Here is a 12,978-nt window from a genome sequence, read left to right on the forward strand (position 1 = left end):
AGAGGTGACACAAATGACTTCCAAGGCAAGGTCATTATAAGGAATACAATTCTCTCTCTCTCTCTCTCTCTCTCTCTCTCTCTCTCTCTCTCTCTCTCTCTCTCTCCCCCCCCCCCCCCCACTACCTTTAGAGCCCTCAACCACCATGTAAGAAGTCTGAGGCTGCTGTGCTATAAGGAAGCACAAACTAGTCATGAGGCGATATCACCTGTAGAGAGAGATGCCTGGCTAGTCCCCAGATGCTCCAGCATCTGCTGATCCCACAGCAGCCACCATTAGACTGCTCCACACTAGACACTGTGAGCCAGAAATACTCAGCTGAGCCACTCCCAAACTCCTGACCCACAAAAATCATAAGATTCTCCCCTCTGAGCTCTTAAAAATCATTCAAGAGAAATAGTACATACGACGTTGTTTTAAGACATTAAGTTTTGGGGTTATTTGTTATGAAGCACTAAATAACTCAAATGGATATTGATCCTTGTTCACAAAATAAGATAATTCCAATTCTGTATTGAATTTAAACTTAAAAAGAAAGTCAGGAATGGTGTATGAAAACCAGCTCAAGTTTTAGAAATTCATTCTGAAATGTAAGAGATGTTGGTTAATTTCACACATATCATCTGTAATTTAGTCATCTGAGTGTCTTACACTCAATAAGACCTAATGCCTGAATTTTGTAGCCAACATTTATTTAATTGGTATGAGATTTTAACTGTTTCCACAGAATTAAGCCAGGTTTTAATAAAATTTGGTCAGCACAAATTAGGATAATAAATAATAAGAACATTGCCCCTGAAAGCAAACATATGTTAGGAATAGAACTGGAAATACTGTTCTCAGATCTCCAACAGTTACAAACTTTGCTCTGGATGGAAATGTTAAAGAAGCCAGTTGGTAGAAAGTATTCTCTGAGTCAAAATATCCCTTTTAAGCATAACTGGACAATCAAATTTAGCTAAAGAAAGTTGGAACAAAATAAACTGATGAACAGAGTGGATCCAGAGACATGGAAGCATGGGACAGAGTGCAGAATCTCGGAGGGAAGGTGGGGGAGGGGGGGGTGGGAGGTAATCAACCAAAGACTTTGTATGCATATATGCATAACCCATGGACACAGACAATAGGCTGGGGTGGGGGTGGGGACAGGCTGGAGGGAGTTAGTGGGGGGGGGGGGAAGGGGTCATATGTAATATTTTCAACAATAAAGAAATATTAAAAACATAAAGAAAGTTGGGACTTGATAGTTTTGAAAACACTAATTTCATCATTTGATATTGCCAAGGGCCAAAACATAGCCACTGCATATAATTTCCAATAATTTTATTTTATCACATTAAAAAAATAGCACCAAACTCTTGTCTTTACTAATGTAATAAGCAACGACAAAAATATTGGTTTCTATAATTTTGATACAAAAGAAATATCTGAGCTGACTTGTGAGCATGGTAATGGCATTAAATTACTGAGGCAACAGGTGTCGCCGATGCTGTAAGTTGATCATAAAAAAAATGAGTGTTTGACTGACTTTAAATGGTTATGTGGTTTTCTTCTGAAAGCTTTTGGAGTCTCAGCACCTTTCATCATATTCAATGTGTGCTGCCTCTTCCCCATTAGTAGTTTTTATTATTAATTTTAACAGGAGATTGGGATAGAACTTGTTTTGTTTCAGTTTTTCCCCGAAGACAGAAAAATCATAGGTTCCAGGTACTGCCAAATTTCAAAGACCACCTATGCAAGGCGTGTAAGAGCTGAACACTGCTTTTATAAAGCTTAACCCATCACCCGACTCAAGCTGTAAAAAGAATGGATGTGAAGAGGAAGAGAGATTTCTGCGGATCAAGCTGTGGTACCCCGTGCTTCCTCCAGCACCTCACCTGTCACCAGGGAGGAGGCGAGGAGGCTTTTCCCAAACATAATCCAAGTGGGAGGGAGAGGAGCCTCAGCAGAACCCCATGGGGAGCTTGGCACACGCATAAAGGGGTCTGAGATGTGCTGCTACAGGTAGATGAGTCTGAGAAAGAGCTGCATTCGGAGTACACCGCCCTCCACCAATGAGTTGCTGGACACAGATGCATAATTCTCCCCTTCGGTCAGTGGGGCAGCCTGGAGATGAGAGGCAGACAGGGTCATTTACAAAAGGGGGTGTTTCCCCAAGGCCTTCTGAGGGGATGGGGGCAAACCTACCTCACCACAGCAGAATGAAACTGAACGCAAGCCTTAGTCAAGGGCTGGGCATTAGAAGTTGATAATGACCAGGCAGGCAAGTCAAGATCCATCTCACTGAAATCCAGTCAGAGGTACCCAGAGGGGTTCTTTAAAAGCTCATGAAAGCTCCCTCATCCCCCAGAAAATGAATCAGCTGTGGGAATCCACCACACTCAGGGAGCACCCCCGGCATATTAGTGTGGAGCCGGACTTCAAGAGCTCCCACCTACCTTATCGCTCCTCCTGGGCAGGTCAGACTAGCTGTCTACGGGTGGTGGTCCAGGTAGAAATCAGGAGAGTCAGATGGGAGCAGAGGGCCAATGGCGTTAATGATGCCTTTTTATTTCTGCCTTCCTCCTGCTTTGACATCTGAGACCTTGCTGACCCTGGAGACACTGGCCCACCCACAACTAGATAATTCCCAGAGACTTGCCTGGGCAAGTACCTTTCATATGCAAACCAACCAATCCAGAGCCCAGACCCCATCACTCTGAGCCATTATGCCCCGCCCCCGCCCCTTCGCCCTAATCACCCCAGGACCAAGTCCCAGAAAACCAGAGACAGAGCCTGCTCAACTTATTCAAACCAATCCTAACTCAATTTACCTGCCTTGCCCATTCCCATGGAAACCACAACAAGGGCGCTTGACTAATTTCCCCCTCCCTCCCTCTACCTTGAACCTACCCTGCGGCTTCCCCACAGGCTTGTGTGCCAAGCCACACCTCTTCTAGGAAATGAATAAACTCTTCTCCCTTCACCACCCTCATTTCTCCATCTGCGTGTCCCACCATACCTGAGTAAAACAAAATTCCCGGCCTCTATAAACAGGAAGCACCCCCACTGCAGGCTTCCTTGCATCAGCCGGCCTCGGGAGGGAGAAGCCTCTCCTTTGAATGAGGCTTGACATTTGATTATTTCACCAGATTGGACATTTAAATACAGACTTGAGACTCTTCTTGTAACTAATGGCGACAGAGGGTGCTTTGTTCTCAAGGGCTAGGATGGCCTGGGAAAGCTATGGGATCCACCTGAGAGTCTGCAAGCTTCTGGAAAGAAACTGAGTTTGCTACAAAAGATGTCTCAAGGTAACTGTTAGTCTAAAATATAAGATTTTAGCCAGAGTTGGCCTAGCCACAGTATTTGGAAAACAGTGTGGCCGATCTGTTGCAGCACCTTTAGGCCACCATGGCCGTCCATGTCCAGCTCAGCCGGCACATCGATGTGCGCTCTTTGTTAGCAGAATTAATTCAGAATCATTCATGATTCCTTCCTTTCAGCCTGCCCTATTCTGCTGTTAACTCATTACCAGCTTTACTTCTAGATTCCAGCTTTTCTTCTTGCCGTGACCCTCAGATCCACAGACCTCTCTTCCTTACTATGACTTTGATGCTCTAGTTATTTTGATTCTCCACATGAGTCTTCATCTCACCCCTCCTGGGTCAAATTCAGAGCCACCTCAGCAAGCCTCAGTTTCTCTCATGGCCAAGACTCTCCTTCTGCTTGGGCAAGACTAACCTAATTGTAGTCATATGCCATCTAATGATGGGGATATGTTTTGAGAAACGCATTGTTGGGTGCTTTCATCATAGTGTGAACATCACAGCGTGCACGTACACATACACAAACCTCGATGGCAGAGCCTGCCACGCCCTCTGGCTACGTGACATGGCCTATTGCTCCTACGCTACAAACCTGTCCAGCATGTTATTGTACTAAACACTGTACGCAACTGTTACACAAAGGCAAGTGTTTGTGTATTTAAACATATCTAAACACAGAAAATGTACAGTAAAAATGCATGATAAGAGATAAGAAAAGCTGCACCGTATACATAGGGCATATACTATGAAGAGAACTTGCAGGATTGGCAGTTGCTCTGGGTGAGTCACTGAGTGAGTGGTGAATGTATATGAAGGCCTTGGGACATTGGTGTTCACTACTGTAGACTCTGTAAACACGTAGGCTACACTACATTTAGAGAACAACCCTAGATTAAATCAAGCACCAGAGAAATTATGCAATCAGGAGACATAAATACGAGATGTCTGAGGATGCTGCTGGCATAACAGCACGCTGTTTTACAGAAAACGTTTTTGTATAAGTCGAAAGAATACACTCTAAAATAATAAGAGAACATAGAGTAAATACATAAGTCAGTAGCATAGCTGATTATTGTCATTAGAAAGTACGGTACATAACTGTACTGCTACACTCTTATACATGTGAGCAGTGAGCGGCACTGGGATGTTATGATGGCTGTGATGGCCCAGGCAGTAGGGATTTTTCAGCTCCATTAGAATCTTATGGGACCACTATCCTATATGTGATCCATCATTAACCAAAACATCACCAGGTGGCGTTGACTATAAGCATTCTTACATTTCACTGGCTGACCTGTCTCTGTTTACAAAGAGCAGAAAGCTTCTCCTCCTCACTCTCTTTCTCTTTCCATACACAGCAATTCTGCATACAACGGTCAGGGATTTTTAGGTCCACCGAAGGATGAACCATCTAGAATCCCATAGATCCCTTTAGGGTTTCTCTAACTTGGTCAGGATCCCTTTCTGAAAACTTCTTTTCCTCCTTTTCAAAGATAAAAAGAGAGCATCCAGAAAAGTGACTGAGGAGGCTCCTTTTCTTCCCTCATCTCAGGAAAGTGAATTTCCCAGGATGGGGGTGGGGCAGGGGTAGGGAGTCACATCTTATGACTAAAAGAGTTCTTCCTGAGAAACTTATCTCTTCAGTTCATATCACAAAAGTACATCCCAGGATGGCCCTCCCTGCCACCAACACTTGTCCCTGAAATCTCATTCCTATGCTTATATCCTGCTCATTTATCTAATTGAGATTATGCAATTAGGCTGAAATTTAGTCTACTTATACAGTTTCTAACACTGATACTTCATCACTGTTATTGATTAATTATAATATTTACTCTTCTTAGGAATATATAGCATAACACAAGTGGCAAGCTTTCTCACAGTTTTCTTATGATTTATAAACGATGCATTCTGTGTAGTCATCATTTGTCTTTAAAGGGAATTCTGACATTTCTGGTGGTTAGGAGCTGCTTTGCATGGCAACTGGTTGTCTGGTATTTCTGCTTAGCTAGTTTCTCTCTGACATTTAATAAACTGCAATGATTTCACATGTGTGTATTTCCCCACTTGCATGATGAGGGCAAAGTACCACATAAAGGCCAACTTAGTGGGCCCGATTACAAAAATAAGGACAATTTCTACGGATAAGCAGAAAGTCAAAAGTTGTCTTTTCTACCTCTTTTTTTGAGTTTAAATGTCCAGCTTTTCTTTGTAAATACATGAAATATTATTCTAATATTGTTATTGTTCACAGGTTTCCTTTATAATACATTTGTCATCAACTCAATGCTTTAGTTGTATATTAAATAAAGGGCACAAAGCAATATTTTCTTTAAAATGGAACTATATCTCCTTAACTCAGGATAGAATTGAGTTTTCCAATAAACTCATCCCTCAGTTATGTTTATGAAAATTCTACATATCCAACCAGTCAATATTTCAGAATATATTGAAAGAAAAGCATAATTCATACGTCATCAACCTGCCTAGATCCTCAAATACTAAGCCACTGACCATATGATTTTATGCTAGAGTAGATTTAGATGGTAAAACAAGAATACTTTTCTTAGCCCAACAAAATACCCTGAATCATTTCTCCTACCACATGAGAATTCTTATTTTTACTTGGTCACGGTTATAGAAAGAATAGTATTTTTTTCAGACCAAACATTTCTCCCTAAAATATATTCTTGTTAGAGTTTTTCTTCAGATGTAAGTTCCGAAGTTAGGCAGTGACTTACCAGGCTTGCATCTGATCTGATCAAGTTCTTGGAGAGGTTCCTCTTTGCTTTGAGGTTGTGTCTGAAACTTGAAAAATAAAATGATTCAGTTAAGCTGCCTGGTGTTAAATGCTGTGTTAAATGCTGCTGTGGTAGAGTCCAAGACTCCACAACAGAGAGAAAATCCCAATCTCTTCTTTCTGTGAAATCTTCAAGTTATTTTCTTCCTCATTCTCTTCTACACTTCAGAGAAACCACACAATCTTGGTTGACTCGTGTAAAATGTACATGTATCAAGCAAATTAGGAATCATTCATTGCAAAATGATGTAAACGTTTCTTCAAATAGTTGTAGCTAACCCCGTGAGCTCTCTGCTTGTATTTGTCACAAAAGGGTGCGTTTTTTTTTCAGTGCTGGAATGATCTAAGTGCAGCAAGGGACACCTCTACAGCCGAGTGTGAGAGTGAAAGGGAGGGTGATTCTACAACCAGCCGAGGGTAATCGGACCCTTTGGCTCTGATCATTAATCCAAAGCTTGCTACAGGAAGTGCACCGGTTAGCTAAAGTTAGGGAAACAGTGGCCTCTTATGGAGTCCCAGATGTCACACTTGATCACACACGGTGCCCTGCCGTAGCTTGTAGTCTATTCTGACTCTCATTCAAGCAAAAATACAGGATGAGAGAGCTACAATAGAAAAGCCATGCTAGGCCGAATTATTTCATTTGCATAAGTCACACACTAAAGCTCCCATTCTGTTATTATTCTCTACCCCTTCTCCCAGCAGTGTTTACCCTCCTCCTCCACACATTGTAAAGATGCTAACAGACTCTAATGAGGTTCAACTTTTAAAATATTAGTATCAACCTGTGAATTTTGGGTTTCCCAATGTTTCTGTCATTCTCTATGGGAATATCATAAGCAAACAATCTTACTGTGTTTCCTTTGACGCCCATCTTAAGGTATTGAAAAATACCTTACAACTGGGGGAAATCTCCTATGTCTATACAGAGCGGTTTTGCCCACTTGGCATATGCAATATAGGCAAGAATCACAAACACTGGCAAGGGGGAGGGGGGGGTGAGAGATAGCGAGAAAGTCATCATTTTCTTTTACGCCATTTTTATTAATGTAAGCACAGCCAAGGAAATTAGCACATGTGGGTCTTCCTAATAACAAGCTGATTTTAAAGGAAACCAGACCGAGAGACTGCACCCTGACGCTATTCAGATTTGTTATTTCCTGGGGTTTGGGGGACTTTGTATTTAGAGAACTCTGAACCTTCGCCAGGCAGTTCCTAGTGTTTCACCTGTGATTCGGTGGAGTGACTTCCAAAACAGACAGTGATGGTAAACATGAGCAAGGCCAATGAATTTGCTCTGGGAGAAGAAAAAATATTTGAAGAGAGTTCCCTGAACTTTGAGTTGCATGTATTTGGTGGAAAACAACAACACACAGGTAAAAATGACATGAATTCAAAGAGAAACCAAAAGGAGGGCTCCATCGGTCAGAAACTTGTCTGTCCGTTAACGATAATGCCCATGGTGTTAAACTTAAGTGATAGCACAAGGTCCTGTGAAGTGACATATTTAGCAGAAAACGTGGAGTCAGAGCATTTTGCCACTCTATATTGCCTCAAACAAGAAGCCCTGGCATGTCATAGTATTTGTTTATTAAGCACAAAGCCAGGAATTACCATGGATCAATATCAAGATTCTAAGATACATTATTCTATTAGTTTTCAATTATTATTTTCTTCAAGGGCACACTGTGGTCTTATTTCCTAGAAATATTCTATTTAGTTATATATAAATTCATAAAAAAAATTCTCAACACGTAAATGCTTCATAATGTCACTGCATGGTCAATCTTCATTATTCCTGAATGCACATTCATTGAAAACATTTTGCAGTCCTACTGGCAAGCCAAGAGGAATTGTGGCAAAGGTCTTCTTGAGGCTAGCAAACGTAATGAAATACATTGTACAACGAAGCATTGTTTGCAATTGTGACATAACTGCATTCTTATCTACTTCCTGAGTTGCTTTTGTACTTATCTGAGCTGTAAATAGCTCCCAAAGGTCCTTCCAGAGTACCTTCCAGAGAGGCACTCTGACTTCCTTTCCGTTGAGGCACATATCGCTGCTCTGTGCGTGCAGTATTTTATCTTCTTCAGCTCTATTCCCTTTCTCCTATGCGTGTCCTCTCTCCCTCTCTGCCAGATCTCAGACTCTATTCCACTCCACTTGTATTTTCTAAGTCAGATAGAGAAGGACACTGGCTCTCTACCTATGATTTAGTACTATTTTATTTTGAAACAGTTACAAGGGACAAGAACACATTTAAAGATTTTAAACAGTAGTAGTTGATTCTATTTCTTTTTTTCCTAAATATTTTTTCTCCTTGTGAAAATAATAAAGGTTCATTTGTAAAAAATTTGGAAATTCTAGAAAAACACAAAGTATAAAAGTGATAATACAAACCAGTCACATACCATTAGCCAGAGATAATCACTCCTAACATTTTTTCCAGTCCCTTTTCCAATCCATATACTTCTTTTAAATATTCAGATAGCACTGTGTCCTGTTTTCTCCACCTACCCACCTACCTTTATATTTTGAATATTTAAGTCCCAATGTCCTTCAAATGTGATTTTAATTTCTACAAAATTTTCATAATTTATTTACTCCTTCGCCCCATGGTAGAGCATTTGGATATTTACCAATGTTTCGTATTTAAAATAATGTTACTTAGAATATCTTTCTAGACATTTTTTAAATTGCCTCTCTTCATTAAAACAACATGCGTACCTAACAAGTGTCAGTCACCTGTGAGGTGAGGGTTGCCATCACAGTTTCTTCACACGAGGGGCCCAGAGAGATTCTACGACTTGCCTAAGGTCACATAACTAGTTACGGTCATGGGCCCCACAATGACATTTTGGTCAATGATGGCCCGCACATAGGAAGGTGGGCCCATAAGATTATAATGTAGCTGAAAAACTCCTATCTCAAAGAGACGCGTAGCTGTCGTAAAATCATGCCATAGCTTGTAACATCCTTAGTGCAATACTCACATGTTAGTCGTGACGCTGGTGCAAACAAGCCTACTGCATTGCCAGTCGTGCAAAAGCACAGCACATACAAAAACGGAGGTAGCCTATGCCATCTCGGTTTCTGTAAGTGCGCTCTATGATATGTTCCCGCAATGGCGACATCACCTAATGACAAATTTTTCAGAATGTATCCCCATCGTTATGACTGTATGACTATATTTGAAATTTGGAATTCTTTGATTTTTTTTTTCTTTCTCCATCTCTCATGCTTAATCAAACACTTGAGATGATCTATTTGAATTGCCCTTTTTACAAAACCATTTATTTCTGTTTTATACTATTGCCACCCATTCCAGGCCCTTGCTGGTAGCCTCACCCTGAAGCCACCTAGATGGCCTTCCTGCCTCTGGGACCTCCTTGTTGGATTCCTTCCTGCGCACCACTATCAGATGGACCTTCCTTTAAGCCACTATCCTGTTTAAAAACTTCACTAACTTCTTAGTGAAAGCCTAGATGAAATATAAACACTTTTGCCTAGCTCTCAAAGCCCCATTTTCCCCATCCCATCTTACCTCATCCACTCCCCTTTCTGTCTGCTCACTAATCCTATTCCTGGCTTCCTGACTTCTTGTTATAGTATTTACCCCATTCAAAATACTCTTCTGTTTCACTGCATCTCTTTAAATTTTGCTCAGTCCTGTAAAGCCCAATTCAAGTCTCATTTACTCCATGAAATAGAGTGAGCTTCCCATTGCATTTGAAGTTGGCCAACTTGAGTTCAAAACTCTGCTTTTCTGCTTTTGCTGGGGGAGTTGGGGAGAAATAGTTAACTCCTCTCGCCTATTTCTGCATATGCATTTATAAATGTCCTATATCTACCTCCCAAGGTCCCACAAAGGATTAACTGAATGTTACATAGTTTGGGTAAGCTGCTAGTGCTAGAGAAAATACTTTCCACACTTAGAACTAGTTCACTATCCCTGTCTATACCACATAATGTAGCACTGAATTTTGTTCTGTCCTATCATATTCTCTCATTGTTTCATATATGTTGGTCATTTTTCCTCAGCTTGGCTGTAAAGTCTCTGAATGGAACACGGTATCTTACATTACTTCTACAATCCCAGAACCTAACACTGCACATTGTCCTAAGGATTACTGGTCCAATCTAGATGAGTTCTAGCTGATAAGGTCTGGATTGCCATCCTTGGGTCACATTGGGATTTAGAAATTAATAGGAGAGTCCCAGCCTACTGTCTGTCTTTGGAGCAGGAATATCTTATACTTTTGGGAGTCTGGGATCAAGGTTAGCACATACCTTTGTGAAAATGTACCCTCAATTTGGGTCTAGCTTCTCAGAGACATTCACTGTATTTTCACAGTAACACTTATTAGGTCCACTTTCTAAAATCAGAGAACAGAAGCAAGATGTCCTGTAGACATCCAGAAATAATACCCAGACCTTGGATATCTTTATCAGAAAGCTCAGGCTACCTAATCATGATATGTCATTAAAGATGATCTGCTAATCTCTTCTAAGTTTCTCAATCTGAAATTCTTTTCTCAGTTTTGTTTATTTAGTTACTACAGACCTAAAGAACATCTCCCCACTAAAAAGTATACCATTAAAAAAGCCAGTTCTAGGGTTAAGGTTAGGGTTAGTGACAAGAAAATAGGGTTACGGCTAGATAGAGTTAGGGTTAGTGCTACATGTAGGTTTCAAGTTAGGGTTTCAATTAAGTTTGTGGTTAATGTTAAAGTTAAAGTTCAGCTTAAAATTGGGTATAGATTTGGGTGTGTAGATATAGATTTATAGTAGAATTAGTATTAGTGTTACACTTAGATTTAGGTTTACATTAGATTTCTGGGCACAAATAACAATTTTATTTTAAAAATTATAAATATTTCAAAAAATATATTTTTGTAAATTCCACTTTGCATAGTAAAAGATGACAGGCCTTTCACATTTTTACCAACTTCCCAGGGACCAGTAAAGCACGGTTGGGAAAGAACCTTCATTTTACAGCATCCAAGATTAAATACAACTATACAGTTTCCCATAGTTTATCAGAATGTCTTTTAAATCTCTAATCCTGAAAAGGCAAGTAACACTTTCAATGTTGATGTGAACATCCTAAAGTTTAATTTGTAGGTTATTTTTACTTTGTGCTACTTTCTTCTCTTTCCTGATATGCCCAACCCTCAACCTAAAAGCTGACACCGTTAAAGAAAAACACTGTGATCTGGGATCCACTTACATTTTACCTGAAAATCAACACTATAGACTTTGGGAGCAAGCACTCATCCTTTGTCAAGCACCATAAACAGAAAACACAATCTGTTTTAATAGGATCATACTTCCAAATTGTTAGATATTGCTCACATCTGTATTTCCAGCCCAGGCCTCTTTCTCAAACTACAAACTTGGATTTCCAATGAATGAATGATGTCCCCATGCAGCCCTTGAATTGCAACAGGTCCAACAGTGAACCCACTATCTTCATAGGCAATGACGTTCCCTTCTATCTAGTGGTGACGTACTTTACCGGGTGCTCCAAAACAAAAACCTTCACTCAACTCATTTTTTTCCTCACCTCCCACTGTCTCATCCTATTGTACCAGTAAAAGTTCTATCAAATCTCCTCTGTATCCCACCTCTGTCTTCAATTAGGCCCTTATGATCTCTTGCCTAAAACATTGCAACAACCTCTTAAGTAACTTTCAAATAATTTTCCTACTTTCATCATTTTCCTTATCCAGTATGCCCCCCTCCATTGTCACCAAACTGTGACAACTCTGTCGTGTCATCCACCCACTGAAAATATTTCCTAAATTCCCTTCTAGAGCCTCTTCTGTGAAAACTTTCTCACTCCTCTTTCCCCTGGAATTTTCCAGTTCCCCCTTTGCATCCCACTGTACCTTGTACAACTATGGTTGTACTTACCACACTTTATTACACTTGTCTCCCTGGAGTAGAAGGCAAACTTCTAGATGTTGAGACTATCTCATTCATTCCCATACCACCGGTGCACGGAACAGTGCCTAACACAGAGTGAGTGGCCACAAAATTTTGCTGAAAAACAAAAAAAGGTTATGTACAGGACTAAGTGACTTTCACAGATCCCTCTTTATATATTAGTACATCCAGTCCCAAAATAAAACTTATGCTGTGTAAGGTTTCCTTAAAAAGCACACCCTGCTTCTTAACAGGAAGTTTCAGATTAATAAACAGCTGACAGAACAAACTAAATAGCATCCAATGAATCACCTGTTGACCGTTCATTGCAGCTAACTAGATACAGGGAGGGAGTAAAGATGGAGACAAACATCATGCTTCACTGGTGGGATATTTTGCAAGATGCTCGAAAGCTCTGGGTATCAGAGCATTGCATATTTCCCTACACTGTGGTGAAACTTCAGGCACAGAAAAAGGCCGTAATGGAAATGAATTTGGGAGGCTCTATGAATACAGAAACTGGCTTAATACTAAATTTGTGGCCACAAAATGTCCACCACACCTGACTTTGTCCATGTGTGTAATGTAGAGCTTTGCACATGGTGTACACTCAGTTTTTAGTTGTTATTCATGAGAATGTGATGAAAATATAGGTAATATATGGGTTTTGGTAACCATTGCACTGCAACAGAATTCAGCAGTGAGTGGGGGGATCACAATTTTAAAACCGAAGAGCTCAGCTGCCCATCTGCCTTATAGAGCTGAAGGACTAAGAGCCATAGCCATGGTCACAGGCTGCCTGTGCCAAATGCGAGCACTTAAAGCTTTTGCTCTCAGGGAAAAATGCTAAGCCCCAGCACACTGAAAGGTTAGATCCTATTGAGAACTCCCAGTGACAGCTTTCACCTGGAAAGTGCATGTGGTCAGAGGAAGCAGAAGGGG

The 12,978-nt window shown here is 40.7% G+C and overlaps 1 protein-coding gene across 2 annotated transcripts in view; it reads right to left on the reverse strand.

Annotated features, from left to right (window-relative positions):
* The window catches only part of PSD3 (pleckstrin and Sec7 domain containing 3), a 526,912-nt gene extending 514,756 nt beyond the window's left edge, over positions 1 to 12,156 (reverse strand). The window contains exons 1-2 of one of the 2 annotated variants that reach the window (XM_059685223.1): positions 12,025 to 12,156; positions 6,050 to 6,116 (exon numbers count right to left, since the gene is read on the reverse strand). The gene's annotated coding sequence lies outside the window, so the exon portion shown is untranslated. The remainder of the gene's footprint in view (positions 1 to 6,049; positions 6,117 to 12,024) is intronic. The other variant, XM_059685224.1, reaches the window with a different exon arrangement.
* Positions 12,157 to 12,978: the final 822 nt, after the last annotated feature.

This window comes from Myotis daubentonii, chromosome 2 (genome assembly GCF_963259705.1).
Source record: "Myotis daubentonii chromosome 2, mMyoDau2.1, whole genome shotgun sequence".
NCBI classification, from domain to species: domain Eukaryota; kingdom Metazoa; phylum Chordata; class Mammalia; order Chiroptera; family Vespertilionidae; genus Myotis; species Myotis daubentonii.